General features: G+C 42.9%; 1 pseudogene; it reads right to left on the bottom strand.

Moving 5' to 3' along the window:
* LOC120030255 overlaps nt 1-15460 on the bottom strand; it is a 33017-nt pseudogene extending 17557 nt beyond the window's left edge.
* Nucleotides 15461-16329: the final 869 nt, after the last annotated feature.

Raw genomic sequence — 16329 nt, 5'->3', positions numbered from 1 at the left:
GATATGGTAACTGATGGTGGTGAAGGAGACCAGACTACAGAGGTAAAGAGGGAGTTTACCCAAAAGGGCTTTGTAGGTGAACATACAAATGTATCTTTCTGTGCATATAAAGTGAGGTCCAACCTACCATTTGGTACAATGTGCAATGGTGGGTGAGTGACTTGGCATTTGTAATAAAGCGCAAGGATGCATGATAAACAGAGTCCAGTATCTGTAAGACGGAGGAGGTTGCATGCATATACAACAAGTCACCATAATCGATTACAGAGAGAAAAGTGGCCTGAACAAGCCTTTTTCTAGCCATAAGTGGGAAGCAAGCCTTATTACGAAAAAAAAAAAACAATTTAAATTTAAGCTTTGTCACAAGATTATCCACATGAACTTTAACCTGTTAGGCGGGCTGTCCCGACATCGGTACACTTATGACAACATCCAGCTCAAGTGCAGGGCGCGAAATTCAAAATCTATTTTTTTTAAATATTTAACTTTCACACATTAACAAGTCCAATACAGCATTTGAAAGATAAACATCTTGTCAATCCAGCCAACATGTCCGATTTTTTAAATGTTTTACAGAGAAAACACCACATATATTTATGTTAGCTCACCACCAAATAAAAAAGAGGACAGACATTTTTCACAGCACAAGTAGGATGCAAGTAGCATGCACAAGCCAACCTAACTAACCTAGAACCAACCTAAATAACCTAGAAAAAACTACCTCAGATGACAGTCCTATAACATGTTACACAATAAATCTATGTTTTGTTCAAAAAATGTGCATATTTTAGCTATAAATCAGTTTTACATTACTGCTACCATCATAGCAACAGTCAGAAATCGCACGGGAGTAGCCAGAGAAAATACAGACACCAACGTCAACTACTAATTACACATCATAAAACATTTCAGAAAAATATATGGTGGATAGCTAATGAAAGACAAAGATCTTGTGAAAAGAGCCAATATTTCCGATTTTTGAAGTGTTTTACAGCGAAAACACAATATATCGTTATATTAGCTTACTACATTAGCTAGCACACAGCAGCATTGATTCTAGTCGAACGGTAGCATAGCACAGTTCGACAGATATATGAAAAAGCATCCCAAATTGGGTCCTTATCTTTGTTGATCTTCCATCAGAATGTTCTCCAAGGGGTCCTTTGTTCAGAAACGTCTTTATTTCGATCCAGAACGAACGATTTCCCTCTTGAATTAGCAAGCACACTGGCAGTGCGACGCTAACCTCTCCATCTTGACAAAATTCTTGCGTCGCATCACGTCTAAAGTCCAGAATAATTTCAATAATATAATTAAACTATATTGAAAAAACATACTTTAGGATGATATTGTGACATGTATCAAATAAAATCGAAGCCGGAGGTCATATTCACCTTTAACGAGCGTTTTCCAGGAGCCGAGTACAGGTCCTACTTCGCGCCCAGAAAAAAAAAATAAAGTGCGCAAGTCTCACTCCAAGAGGTTGTGTTCAAACCCTGGACGAGATATTCAAGTCCTTTCTGCTCTCACTTCCGCATGACACCCAGGGGAAGGCGTATGACGTGTTTCTACAGTCCTAAGTGACATGCCCTTTTATAGACAAGGTCTTGAAGAGAGACATCGATGTTGGAAATCTCACTTCCGGATAGGAAATGGGCTGTAAAAATAGTTCTGTTCCACTTAGAGAAATAATTCAAACGTTTTTAGAAACTAGAGACTGTTTTCTATCCAATAGTAGTAATAATATGCATATTGTAAGAGCAAAAATTGATTAAGAGGCCGTTTGAAAATGGGCACATATTTTCCAGTTTTTCAATACGCCCCCTGCAGCCATAAGAAGTTTTAAAGGACATCTAGGTATTTGTAGGATGACACTTTTTCAATGGATCCACCAGATGTGACAATGCTAACATTCTCTGGCAGAGTTCTTGCTCTGGTAAAGGTCATGAATTTAGTTTTTTGTACATTCAAGACCAGTTTCAGACCATAAAGGGAGGCCTGTAGTGACTGAAAAGAGGTCTGGAGCTCTTCAACAGCCTGATCCAGAGAAGGAGCACATGAATATATGACTGTATCATCTGTATATACTGTAGATGTAACTTTGCTGGTTGCATCCCATTTTCCAAATCATTAATAAAAATTGAGAACAACACAGCAGCTAAAATGGATCCCTGGGGCACACCTCTATTAATCTCAAGAAAGCTAGACTTGTGATTGTCAGTATATACACATTGTGTTCTGCCAGAAAGTTAGTTCCTAAACCAATTTACTGCCATCTTCACTGAGGCCAATGTTTCTGAGTCTACCTAGCAACAATTTATGGTCAACTGAATCAAAGGCATTTGATAAATACACAAACAGAGCAGCACAATGTTGCTTTTTATCAAGTGCATTAATGATGTCGTGTGCCACTGCCACTGCTGCAGTTGTGGTGCTGTGCCCCAATCTAAAGCCAGACTGAACACCGCTCAGTATGTTCTTTTCAATTAAGACGTTTTTAATTGTGTGTTCACTAGGGATTCATAGACATTGGCCAGGATAGGGAGTTTAGAGATAGGACGATAGTTATTAACATCTGAGGGATCTCCACCCTTCAGCAGAGGAAGGACATAAGCTGATTTCCAAATGCTGGGTATGGAATTGGTCAAGAGACTCAAGTTGAAAATGTGAGCCACAGGTTCAGTAATAATACCAGCTGCTATCTTTAAGAGGTAGGGATCCAGGCTGTCTGGACCTGCAGACGTTTTAGTGTCTATAGCCTTTAGTGCTTTACAGACCTCAGTATAAGAAACAGGCTCAAAGTTAAAATTGTTCACATGAGGACCTATATCATAGTTGGCTGTAACAGAGCTTACATTAGAGGCCTGGGCTCCACCATTATCAAAAACTGAACCAGCAGATATGCTTGTTAAAAAACCCTACAATATCTGCTTCATCCTTCACTTCATTAGAATCCATCATTAAATGGTCAGGAAGGCCAGAGGATACATTAGAACCTGACACTGATTTGATTAGCTTCCAGAACCTCTTAGGGTTGTTTTAGGTTCTCTGTGACTGCATTTAAATAGTAATCTGATTTGGACTTCCTGGTCAATCCTGTGCATTTGTTTTTAGTGCTCTGAAGGAGGCCCAGTCAACAGGAACATTTACATTTACATTTACATTTACATTTAAGTCATTTAGCAGACGCTCTTATCCAGAGCGACTTACAAATTGGTGCATTCACCTTATGATATCCAGTGGAACAACCACTTTACAATAGTGCATCTAAATCTGTTAAGGGGGGGGGGGGGGGGGGGTAGAAGGATTACTTTATCCTATCCTAGGTATTCCTTAAAGAGGTGGGGTTTCAGGTGTCTCCGGAAGGTGGTGATTGACTCCGCTGTCCTGGCGTCGTGAGGGAGTTTGTTCCACCATTGGGGTGCCAGAGCAGCGAACAGTTTTGACTGGGCTGAGCGGGAACTGTACTTCCTCAGAGGTAGGGAGGCGAGCAGGCCAGAGGTGGATGAACGCAGTGCCCTTGTTTGGGTGTAGGGCCTGATCAGAGCCTGAAGGTACGGAGGTGCCGTTCCCCTCACAGCTCTGTAGGCAAGCACCATGGTCTTGTAGCGGATGCGAGCTTCAACTGGAAGCCAGTGGAGAGAGCGGAGGAGCGGGGTGACGTGAGAGAACTTGGGAAGGTTGAACACCAGACGGGCTGCGGCGTTCTGGATGAGTTATAGGGGTTTAATGGCACAGGCAGGGAGCCCAGCCAACAGCGAGTTGCAGTAATCCAGACGGGAGATGACAAGTGCCTGGATTAGGACCTGCGCCGCTTCCTGTGTGAGGCAGGGTCGTACTCTGCGAATGTTGTAGAGCATGAACCTACAGGAACGGGTCACCGCCTTGATGTTAGTTGAGAACGACAGGGTGTTGTCCAGGATCACGCCAAGGTTCTTAGCACTCTGGGAGGAGGACACAATGGAGTTGTCAACCGTGATGGCGAGATCATGGAACGGGCAGTCCTTCCCCGGGAGGAAGAGCAGCTCCGTCTTGCCGAGGTTCAGCTTGAGGTGGTGATCCGTCATCCACACTGATATGTCTGCCAGACATGCAGAGATGCGATTCGCCACCTGGTTATCAGAAGGGGGAAAGGAGAAGATTAATTGTGTGTCGTCTGCATAGCAATGATAGGAGAGACCATGTGAGGATATGACAGAGCCAAGTGACTTGGTGTATAGCGAGAATAGGAGAGGGCCTAGAACAGAGCCCTGGGGGACACCAGTGGTAAGAGCACGTGGTGCGGAGACAGATTCTCGCCACGCCACCTGGTAGGAGCGACCTGTCAGGTAGGACGCAATCCAAGCGTGGGCCGCGCCGGAGATGCCCAACTCGGAGAGGGTGGAGAGGAGGATCTGATGGTTCACAGTATCAAAGGCAGCCGATAGGTCTAGAAGGATGAGAGCAGAGGAGAGAGAGTTAGCTTTAGCAGTGCGGAGCGCCTCCGTGACACAGAGAAGAGCAGTCTCAGTTGAATGACTAGTCTTGAAACCTGACTGATTTCGATCCAGATGGTCATTCTTAGAGAGATCGCAGGAGAGCTGGCCAAGGACGGCACGTTCAAGAGTTTTGGAGAGAAAAGAAAGAAGGGATACTGGTCTGTAGTTGTTGACATCGGAGGGATCGAGGGCGGGTTTTTTCAGAAGGGGTGCAACTCTCGCTCTCTTGAAGACGGAAGGGACGTAGCCAGCGGTCAAGGATGAGTTGATGAGCGAGGTGAGGTAAGGGAGAAGGTCTCCGGAAATGGTCTGGAGAAGAGAGGAGGGGATAGGGTCAAGCGGGCAGGTTGTTGGGCGGCCGGCCGTCACAAGACGCGAGATTTCATCTGGAGAGAGAGGGGAGAAAGAGGTCAAAGCACAGGGTAGGGCAGTGTGAGCAGAACCAGCGGTGTCGTTTGACTTAGCAAACGAGGATCGGATGTCGTCGACCTTCTTTGCAAAATGGTTGACGAAGTCATCCGCAGAGAGGGAGGAGGGGGGGGGGAGGAAGATTCAGGAGGGAGGAGAAGGTGGCAAAGAGCTTCCTAGGGTTAGAGGCAGATGCTTGGAATTTAGAGTGGTAGAAAGTGGCTTTAGCAGCAGAGACAGAAGAGGAAAATGTAGAGAGGAGGGAGTGAAAGGATGCCAGGTCCGCAGGGAGGCGAGTTTTCCTCCATTTCCGCTCGGCTGCCCGGAGCCCTGTTTTGTATGTCTAGCTTGAGCCCAAGATATATTTATCTTTCTAATTAATTCTGCCAAGTTATCTGAAATCCAGGGATTGTCCCTTCCTCTGATTCTAAATGTCTTCACAGGGGCATGCTTATCACAAATCGACACAAATTTCATATAAAAATAGTCCCGGGCAGTGTCGGGAATCAGACTTACTCTGTCAATTATACGGTACAGATCATGTAAGAATGCTTGCTCATCAAACTGTCTAAAATGTCTTTTAAAAATGTGTTTGGCTTTGGTCATGTTTGTATTTCTAACACAAGCAATTGCACAGTGATCACTGACATCATTACAGAATATCCCAGCCGATGTGTATTTGTGATGGGTATTCGTTAGAATAATGTCCAATAGCGTTGATTTGTTAGGTGCTCTGGGATTTGGTCTTGTAGGCGCATTAATTAATTGAGTGAGATTCAGAGAGTGACACAGTTCTTTAAAATAGTCTGATACAGATGTAAGCATGTCCCAGTTCAAATCTCCTAAAATAATGAATTCAGAGTCATTTAGCTTGTGCAGGACATCAGAAAGAGAGTTTGGTGCGTCTCCCCAAGCCGAGAGCGGTCTGTAGCAGCTGACTACAGTGATGTGGGAGTCCTTATATATGTTCACTTTAACCGCAGGCAATTCAAAATGTTTGGCTTTGGTAATCGAGAGAATTTCATGTGTTTTAACAAAGCTTTTCTAAAACTCTTTTTAAGCTGTATCCTGTATCAGATCTCTGTGGTGTTATGACGGCCCTAAATAGATTAACCACTCATCTTAACTCATCTCAAACTCCCAGCAATGACCATCAGTACTCACCACACACTGTCTTCACACACCTCAGTGCATCAAAACCACAAACATCCATGTCAGTAAGAGCACAACTCACTCTCTTCATGAGAAAATCCTGAACGAAAAATAAATGTCATAGCTGAGTATATTACAGTTGATAATGTTGAAAAAAATTATTCAAATATGACAATGTGCACACTGTAACAGAGCAGTTTTAATAAATAATCTACCAACGGTGTATTTATTTTATGTGGACATTGAAGTATTGCAATTCTACTAAATTTCAATAGGGAGCAGCAGTATACACGGAAGTCCTCATGACTGGATCAACAATAAAGAGTTGTAGCAACTTTTAGAAGTTGTCAAAATGTTTAAAATGTTAGATTCTATGACAAGGTAATATTTAAATGCTTATACATCAATTACAGGTTATGAATCAGTTTCAGCATCATGGAATAACATGCATCAAACAGGCTAGGTAGTCATCATCACTGCATCGTTACTGCTAACATCAACTACGTTATAAATTGGAGCAAAACAATCACTCAAAATAAAATGGGTAGCAGAGTGCTCTCTACTGTATATGACGGAGACAATGACTCGTGTTTGGTGTGGTTTTGTATTGAGTTCCAGGGAGTAGTTGAATAAGTATGGGAGACAACCTATTTATTCAAGTCCTCTCTCCTCTCTAACGTATTCTTTTAGTTGTGTTGATAGCATGTCACGCACACCCACCCCCACACAGTGAACAGTTTCACAGGTACTTTGCAGTCTTCTGTAAGCACAAGATGAGGTTGCATCTACATTTGGTGGGAGGGCCTGCTGGCTGCTGTAAGCACACGGGACCCTCCAACCTGCTCTCTGTGTCTCTATGTGGTTTTCAGCAGGATGTCTGTGGTGTCAATGTTGTTCTCAATATCTTTACTTTTTGATCATGTTGGCCCTGACAGCTTACATCCACAGCAAAACAGCTATTTTTAAAACAGACTCTATATATTTAGTTATCTGAAATCAGTTACAAACCACAAAGAACTGCTGATGAACCCTATTTGAACTCTCTGAGTTAACTGTGTCATGTGTGACACCATCTATTCTAGATCTATGGGCTCAGGGAGAAGGGACAATTTATGATGATGTCATGGGAGAACTTTCAGTGCATTCTGAATCAGACAAGTCTTATAAGACTACTTCAGAAGGAGACCAATAGAGGAGGAGCCTCCTTCTGATAGATTGCTTCCTATGAGAACAACACTAACCACAGAGTGAAACAGACTAGATAAAATGTGTCACATTTATTAGTTAAGCTGGGGTGTCATGTCAGCCATGCACTCTCAGGAGTTAGTGCATGATTCTGTAAATGATATACAGGGAATGTAAGACTGACTAAAATGTACTTGATTCATTCTGTAGGTATTTCCCCCACATATACTCATGACGCTCCACCCCTGTTCACCCTTATACTGTAGATGACAAGACAAGACATGCTCTGTGCACTACAGACCGCCTATTGGTCGTCTGGAGTATTGTAACTGTTGAATGACATGGTCAAAATAGTGTTAGTTTCCTTTCCAATTCTTTAGGTACACTTGTTTAGCTTGACCGGCGCAATGGAGGCCAGATAAATCAAGTGCACCTAAAGAAAGTGTGCGAAAACAGATAGTCTACTATTTAACCCAGGTCTGTCCAGAGTGGTGAGACAACCATAAACCAACAAACAAGTAAAACCTTCAAGATAATTACTTACAAGACCATTCTACAGCATGCTGTGTCAACAACTTAAACAACTGACACCAATTTGAATTGAATTTTTCCTTCTCTTGTCTTCTGTACATACAGTATGTCTGTATGAATGTTTGTATAGAGGGCTTCTGAAAGAAACAACCTACTGCTACCATGCTAAACCCACCCACGCATCATGCACTCAGTGAGCTGTTCACAGGTACCTGAACACTTGGTTTACTGTGAGCTCAAAACGACACCATCACTACGCTTTGGATAGGACTGAAGCCCCTGTGCACAGTGTGTGGTTTTCAGCAGGAAGTCTACTGTATGTGGTGTCAGTCAGTTGTTCTTATTCTTCGTTGTTCACGCCCATGACAATTAGAAGCACAGACCACTGCCAAGCAGACCAACAAAGTATCTTATTATATACAAGTTCAAAGGTTTTGTAAATTCTTAAACTGTAATCATTAGTTTACAGAGCGCAGAGTAGAATGTGTATCCAGGTTACAGCCACGAGCCCTACCCACCCAGGTATGGGTCACCTGGAGTATTGTAACTGTTACAAATTCCCTGCTGTTGACTCGTAGCCCATCATATTATTCTCAGAGCCCTCTCCCAGGGACAAACTCTTTAACTTTCTAACTCCTGCAGTAGCCTCCCCTCCCCTCCGGAGCCTGGCAGGCTAGGCTATGGGTCATAAACTGGCCCCTCACACCTCTGGCCCTAGCCAAACCGATTGGTTGCTAGGGGTCATGGTTGCCAGGTGCTTTATCACACCATGGTGTCAGCCGATCACAGGCAGTCATCTTGGGTCCCAGATCCCAAATTCCTGTCTCCCCCTCTCAGTCTCCTTCAACAGTAACAGAAATAGCAGCAAGATCATCTCTGTCCTTCAAAACAAAAGCTGGACACACTCATATCTCTTTTGATATGTGGGATGGTGTGCATGCACGAAGTGAGTTGTGGGACATGTCTATATTGTTCTTAATAGTTAGCTATTGTTGCATTATGTATGCTGCCTCTGTACAGTTTGTGGCCTGTAAACATTTTCAGGGATTATATGCCATTTATACATTCCTGTATTACTGTTTACTACAGCTCTTGTAATATCGTATTTACAGTATATTGATTGCATTTTAATTCCTTCTACAGAACCACAACCTTTCCCACTTTCCATCCCCATGTACATCTCCTGGGCGTGTGAATAAAGTTCCTGTGTGTCAACTCTTTGGCTGTCAGTTGGTCACAGACTAGTAAACACGTAAAGCTGGGTTGCTGTTTTTCAGTAACTGTTGAATGTCCCGGTCAAAATTGTTTTCGTTTTCTTTCAAAGACGTAGGGCACCCTTGTATCATAGTAGACACATGGGGTTGTGTGTGGCTGTCCATGTGGGTGTTTGAGTGAGAAAGATAAAGGGGAGAACCTATCAGTAAAAAAGCACAGCCCCTTTCATTATCGACTCTGAAGACAGGAGGTGTTCTAGTTAGTTGTCAAAAGAAGGTAGCCTAGCATGAGCCTTGGCTTTTGCGAGCCAGAACAGCTCATAGGAACCACAACCTATATCCTGTTTCTGTAGCAGGAGGCAGCTTGATGTACAAGTACACCCCCTTGACAGGACTGTAGTCTATCACATTTCCTTATCCACAATCTATTTCCATAATACTGAGTGCATAATGCGGATGTTTATGTGGAATGGCGCTGGAGCGACCAATTGTGCTATTTTTAATTTTTTTTGGAGCAGATCTTAACTTTTTCTTGTACATGATGTTTCCACCATGGTTTCCTATGATTAAAAGAGCTTCTGGACATCAGAACAGCTGTCACTAGCCTCAATTTGGATGAGGACTTCTACTTCAATGAGTCGGAGGCGAAACCATATTGATTATCCAGGACCAGGCCCACATCTCGACACTTGAAGACGGACGAGGCGACCCAAATATAGACGCTGGCGTGCAGGATGCCTGCAAGACTACGTCAAAGAGTGGATAAACCACTTCTACCCTCCGTTCTAGTTACGAAGGTGCTGTCACTGGAGAAGAAACTGAATGAGCTCCGTTCGAGACTAGCCTATCAAAGTGATCTGAAGAACTGTAATATCCTATATTTCTATATAGACATATCCTATATAGACATGTTCACCCATGACTGCATGGCCATGACGCCTCCTACTCAATCATCAAATTTGTAGACGACACAACAGTAGTGGGCTTGATTACCAACAACAATGAGACAGCCTACAGGGAGGAGCTGAGGGCACTCGGAGTGTGATGTCAGGAAAACAATCTCTCACTCAATGTCAACAAAACAAAGGAGATGATCGAGGACTTCAGGAAACAGCAGAGGGAGCAACCCCAATCCATATCGACGGGACAGTAGTGGTGAAGGTGGAAAGTTTTAAGATCCTCGGCGTACACATCACTGACAACCTGAAATGGTCCACCCACACAGACAGTGTGGTGTAGAAGGCGCAACAGCGCCTCTTCAACCTCAGGATGCTGAAGAAATTTGGCTTGTCACCTAAAACCCTCACAAATTTCTACAGATGCACAATAGAGAGCATCCTGTCGAGCTGTATCACCTCCTGGTATGGCAACTGCACCACCCACAACCGCAAGGCTCTCCAGAAGGTGGTGCAATCTGCACAATGCATCACTGGGGGAAAACTACCTGCCCTCCAGGACAGCTACAGCACCCAATGTCACAGGAAGGCCAAAAAGATCATCAAGGACAATAACCATCCAAGCCACTGCCGGATCACCCCGCTACCATCCAGAGGGTGAGGTCAGTACAGGTGCATCAAAACTGGGACCGAGAGACTGAAAAACAGCTTATATCTCAAGGCCATCAGACTGTTAAACAGCCATCACTAACAGAGAGAGGCTGTTGCCTACATACTGTTACGAATCCCGCCGAGGATGGTGCCTCTTCCCGTTCGGGCGGCGCTCGGCGGTCGTCGTCTCCGGCCTACTAGCTGCCACCGATCCCCTTTTCTGTTTTCATTTAGGTTTGTCTAATTGGTTACACCTGTTTTGTGTTTAGGGTTAGGGTGTTATTTAAACCCAGTTGGCCCGCCGACTTTTGTGCGGGCTTGTTATTCTGTTTGTTGTGGTGGTGATTTTGTATAGTGGATTCTGTCCTAATTTATGTTGGACTGTATTTTTTGACGCGCCCTTTCTTGTGTGGCGTAGCCGTCTCATAGATTATTTCTGGTTGAAATAATAAATTCCACTTGCTCAGTACTACCCTGCTCTCTGCACCTGACTCCTTCATTTCACCATTGGAATTGTGACACATACAGACTCAAATCATTGGCCACTTTAATAAATGGATTACTTGTCACTTTAAATAATGCCACTTTAATAATATTAACATATCTTACATTACCCAGCTCATATGTATATACTATTTTTTTATACCATCTATTGCTAACTTGCCAATGCCGCTCAGCCATCGCTCAATCATATATTTATATGTACATATTCTTATTCCATCCCTTTACATTGTGTGTAAAAGGTAGTTGTTGTGGAATTGTTGGATTACTTGTTAGATATTACTGCACTGTCGGAGCTAGAAGCAAAAGCATTTCGCTAAACTCGCATTAACATCTGCTAACCATGTGTATGTGACAAATAAAATTTGATTTGATTTTGACAAGGACAAGGTAAATAAAAATCTAGCTGCTTTTTCAATACATCGGCAGGACAGAACAGTGGTGAAAGAGAGTGAACCAGTATTCTACTGGTTTTTGACCCACTGACACCGCCCCCAGTTAGAGGGGAATAAGCCAGTCCAAGAGTTGACACACACAGGAAATGTATTTACACACACTGGAGAATATGAATATGGAGATGGACATAGGAATGTACATGGGAATAAAAAGTGAGAAAGACTGGAGAATATGAATATGGAGATGGACATAGGAATGTACATGGGAATAAAAAGTGGGAAAGGTAGAGGAATGGTAGTGGTTCTAAACAGTGGTAATGAATCCACGGAACACACTACTATCGAATAGCACAAGTAGAGCATCAAGGCTATTAAAAAGGGAAGGACTGTATGAAAATGTATATGCTACCTACACATTACAATACAGCTATACACAAAGGCAGCATACAACAATTGTAACTAACTATGAAGAACAAGCAACAAATATCACATAACTCACTGTGCACGCACACCATCCCACAAGCCCAGATAGATGTTATTGAGTCCAGTTGTTGATGGGTAGAGACAGAGATGTTGCTCTCTGCCACTGATGGAGGTAGAGTGCAAGTATTGTGTGACCTCCATCGTCAAGAAGATGGGCAGCTGTCCGACCCCCTAATAACCTCCCTAACAACCTGTCAGGGCACAGGTCATACAGGTCAGAGAGAGTTTGAGAGGCAGGTTTATGGTACCCGCTAGACTCGTAGGTTCCGGACGGTCATGGGGGAAGGGGAGTGGAGTGTGCAGCTCAGGGTTGTGAGGTGCTGATTATTTCACCCACAGATTCAGTGTGCAACAACCATATACGGCTTATGCTCAATATAACAAAGCTTTTCTAAAACTCTCTTTTCAGCTGTATCCTTTATCTGATCTCTGTGGTGTTCTGACGGCCCTAAATAGATTTTCCACTCAGCTTAACTCATCTCTAAACCATAGAAATGGCCATCAATCCTCACCACACACTGTCTTCACACACCTCAGTGCATCTAAACCACAAACATCCATGTCACTAAGAGCACAACTCACTCTCTTCATGAGGAAAGCCTGAACAAAGCCTGAAAAATAGACTTTGTAGCTGAGTATGTTACAGTTGATAATGTTGAAAATAATAATTCAAGTATGACAATGTGCACATTGTAATTGAGCAGTTTTAATGTATTTAATGTGCACATTGAAGTATTGCAATTATATTATCTTTCAATGGAGCAGGAGTATACATGGAAGTCCTCATGACTGGTTCAACAATAGAGTTTCAGCAACTTTTTGAAGTTGTCAAAAGGTTCAAAATGTCAAACTCTGTAACAAGGTAATATTTACATGCTTACACATCAATTACAGGTTATGAATCCATTTCAGCATCATAGAGTAACATGCATCAAACAGGCTAGGTAATCGTCATCTCTAGATTATTACTACGAACATCTACTATGTTATAAATTGGAGCAAAACAATCACTCAAAATAAAATGGATAGAAAAGTGATCTCTATGACTGGTGTTTGTGTGTAATGTTGTATTGAGTTCCAGGGAGAAGTTGAATAAGAATGGGAGTCAACCTATTGTGTCAAATCATCTCTCCTCTGTAATGTGTTGTCCTCTTTTGGTTGTGTTAATAGCATGTCACTCACCCCCACCCCCACACAGTGAACAAATTCCCAGGTACTCTGCAGTCTTCTGTAAGCACAATATGAGGTCGTATCTACATTTTGGTCAGGTGTGCATGCTGGCTTTGTGCACACAGGACCGTCCTACCTACTCTCTGTGTCTCCATGTGGTTTCAGCAGGATGTCTATGTGGTGTCACTGTTGCTCTCTCTATCTTTACTTGCTGTTCATGATGCCCCTGACAGTTTACAGCCAAAGCAAAACAGTCATTTTTAAAACAGACTCTATATATTTAGTTATCCTGTTTGGGCTGCAGGGGCAGTATTGAGTAGCCGGATAAAAGGTGCCAATTTCAAACGGCCTCGTACTCAATTCTTGCTCGTACAATATGCATATTATTATTACTATTGGATAGAAAACACTCTCTAGTTTCTAAAACCGTTTGAATTATATCTGTGAGTAAAACAGAACTCATTTTGTAGCACACTTCCTGACAGGAAGTGGAAAATCTGAAATCGATGCTCTGTTCTAGGGCCTGCCTATAAATGTCCTTCATATATATCAGTATACATGCACTTCATACGTCTTCCACTAGATGTCGACAGGCAGTGAGAGAAGAAATGGAGTGTATAACTTGATCTGGGGTCGAATAAATGCTCTTTGTATGACGTGTCACCAGTTTCCTGTTTTCTGGAGAGCGCGTGAAGGGACCTGGTTTTGCCTTCTGTACAGCTGTCGTTATAGACGACTAATATCTCCGGCTTTGATTTTATTTGATACATGTGACAATATCATCGTAAAGTATGTTTTTTCAATATAGTTTTATTAGATTATTGAATTTTTTTCGGGACGTTAGGCGTGTTGCTTTGTCTGCGTATGTTCAGGAAGGATTTGCGAAAAAAAAAAAAAAAAAGCACAATCGTTGGACGACTGTACCTAACCATAAACACCAATGCCTTCCTTAAAATCAATACACAGAAGTGTATATTTTTAAACCTGCATATTTAGCTAAAAGAAATCCAGGTTAGCAGGCAATATTAACCAGGTGAAATTGTGTCATTTCTCTTGCGTTCATTGCACGCAGAGTCAGGGTATATGCAACAGTTTGTGCAGCCTGGCTCATTGCGAACTAATTTGCTAGAATTTTACGTAATTATGACATAACATTGAAGGTTGTGCAATGTAACAAGAATATTTAGACTTATGGATGCCACCCGTTAGATAAAATACTGAACGGTTCCGTATTTCACTGAAATAATAAACGTTTTGTTTTCGAAATGATAGTTTCCGGATTCGACCATATTAATGACCAAAGGCTCGTATTTCTATGTGTTATTGTTATAATTAAGTCCATGATTTGATAGAGCAGTCTGACTGAGCGATGGTGGGCAGCAGCAGGCTCATAAGCATTCATTCAAACAGCACTTTCGTGCGTTTTGCCAGCAGCTCTTCGCTATCACAGCGCTGTTTATGACTTCAAGCCTATCAGCCTAATTGCTGGTGTAACCGATGTGAAATGACTAGCTAGTTAGCTGGGTGTGCGCTAATAGCGTTTAAAACATCACTCGCTCTGAGACTTGGAGTAGTTATTCCCCTTGCTCTGGCTTTTGTGGAGCGATGGGTAATGCTGCTTCGAGTGTGGCTGTTGTCGATGTGTTCCTGGTTCGAGCCCAGGTAGGAGCGAGGAGAGGGACGGACGCTATACTGTTGCACTGGCAATACTGTAGTGCCTATAAGAACATCCAATAGTCAAAGGTATATGAAATACAAATAGTATAGAGAGAAATAGTCCTATAAATACTATATTAACTACAACCTAAAACCTCTTACCTTGGAATATTGAAGTCTCATGTTAAAAGGAACCACCAACTTTCATATGTTCTGTGCAAGGAACTCAAACGTTAGCTTTTTTACATGGCACATATTGCACTTTTACCACTCCAACACTTTGTTTTTGCATTATTTAAACCAAATGGAATTATTTGAGGCTAAATTGATTTTTATTGATGTATTATATTAGGTTAAAATAAGTGTTCATTCAGTATTGTTGTAATTATCATTATTACAAATACATTTTATAAAATTCGTCTGATTAATCAGTATCGGCTTTTTTGTCCTCCAATTATCGATATCGAAAAATCATAATCGGTCGACCTCTAGTAGGGATGTACCAACACAGGAGCAGTGGTGAAACGTGCCTTCAGCGTCTCAAACGCCATTTCCGCATCCGCCATCCAAAGAAGCCGCTGGGGACCTCCTCTCAGCAGGGAGGTAAGAGGCACGATCACCGTGCTGAAGCCCCGGATGAACCTCCGGAAATAGTTGGCGAACCCCAGGAATCGTTGGACTGCTTTCACGGAGTTGGGGATGGGCCTTGACCTGACTGCGCTGACACGTTGCTCCTCCATCTCCACTCCCTCCGTGGATATGATGAAGCCCAAAAAGACACAGACCGCTGGAAAAACAAACATGTCTCTTGTTTAACATATAGATCCTGCTCCAACAATCTTTCCAGCACAGACCTGACCAACGAGACATGCTAGTCAGCAGAATAGACCAAAATGTTGTCTATATAGACCACTACACCCCATCCCAGCATGTACCGAAGCACTTCGATGATGAAGGCCTGGAAGACTGAAGGAGCATAATACTCGTAATCCGTGACAGTGTGACACAGCGTGACAGTGTGGCAGATTTGTTGTTACCTACCCTGACCACCTGAGGGAGGCCCGAAGAGGGAACGCAACACCCTGCTACAACGCAACGCCCTGTGGAGTAAAAGTATATGGTCATTGTAGGCGTGAGTAAGGATGAAAGGCAGAGATAAGTACCGTTTAAAGGGAATTTATTCCATCACACGGTTATTTTGGGGAAAAGGGGCTGGACGGATCAAAAGCAAAGATAGTAAATATCTAAGCCCCCTCTCCTACCTTACCTGCCTACCCACTACTTACCTAACTAGCACCACCTGGTGCACTAACCAACATACAGGGGGTGGTCCGCCCAGGTCTTACCTAGTGTGTATAGACAGTAAATACTACGGGTTATGTATGCCCGCAGGCCTCTTGCCTAAGCACTCCCTAGGTGCCTTCCCCTTCCCCCCTGGGAACAAATGAAACAGAATAACACAAACAATTTCAATAATCAAAACCACTGCATCCTATTGGCACACACATACCTCAGAAGCAGCGGCCACACAATACTTAACAAAACTCTGAACGACAACTAACACAGAATTTACCCATCAGCTCTATTCTCTGCAACAACCAAGACAGGA

Source organism: Salvelinus namaycush, chromosome 36, assembly GCF_016432855.1.
Source record: "Salvelinus namaycush isolate Seneca chromosome 36, SaNama_1.0, whole genome shotgun sequence".
Taxonomy (NCBI): Eukaryota; Metazoa; Chordata; class Actinopteri; order Salmoniformes; family Salmonidae; genus Salvelinus; species Salvelinus namaycush.
Note: the sequence above shows the minus strand (reverse complement) of the source record. Positions and strands in the feature narration are given on the sequence as shown.